We start from the raw sequence: 977 nt of genomic DNA on the forward strand, positions 1-977 counted from the left end.
ATACTATACCAGTATACCGAGTTGTCTTTCCATCTCAACATATACCAAATGTATCTCCACTGAAATATTACTCCTCCGTTCTCTCCACTGCCCCAGGTGGTAATTTCAGATTCATCTTGGTCATTCATTCAACTTGTCGATATCACTCCGAAGTCTCTCAACATCCTCCTCACCACTCCCATTCCCACTAAGTGTATTGTTGTCAGAAAACTTGACACTATTGCAATTGTTTCGTTTATCCAAATTTCTGAAGTATGTTATGAATATACGGTGCCCAAGAGGTGATTCCTGCGGATCCCGCTCATCATCAGCTGCCATGGGGGCAAAACCCCATTTCTTCCTACTTTCCGACCTGTATCTCTCATCAGCACTCAATACATGCTAATATATTATCCCCAAACTCATATGCTTCAATATTGCAAACTGACATCGCATTTCCGACTTTATAAACATTTTTATTTCAAAACATGCGAGCTAGGAATGATGGTGTTTGTGTGAACAGCACAAGACAGAACGTACATCAAATATTCACATTTGTATAGTTAATTAACCTTTTAGAAATCGGTGAACATTTGGAATTTAGAAATCCACTCCGAACTGTGTGAAACAACTCAATGTCGTAATCTGTTTGTTCTCTTTCAGAAAGATAACTGATGTTGCAACTTCAATGTCCCTGCGGTAATCCAAGATGGTATAACTGAAAAGCTTCCGTCAGAAAGTACCTCACAAGTTAACAGCGAGGCATTAACTGCAGCAGGAAGGAGCCTATCAATTAACGGTGAAGATGCCGGAAATATTTGCAAGTATCGAGCAAGTATTTTATACGTCGCTTGTTTTTATTGGTGTTCCCGGTACGTTATTCTTCTCAGCTCAGTTGTTTAAATCTGTGATTGATATTCTCCGGTTTTATAGTGTTACTCATTAAATTTCCTGCTGAGTCGATGGTTACCGTTGTACAGGCACGTGATCATTGATCT

This window comes from Scyliorhinus canicula, unplaced genomic scaffold (genome assembly GCF_902713615.1).
Source record: "Scyliorhinus canicula unplaced genomic scaffold, sScyCan1.1, whole genome shotgun sequence".
NCBI classification, from domain to species: domain Eukaryota; kingdom Metazoa; phylum Chordata; class Chondrichthyes; order Carcharhiniformes; family Scyliorhinidae; genus Scyliorhinus; species Scyliorhinus canicula.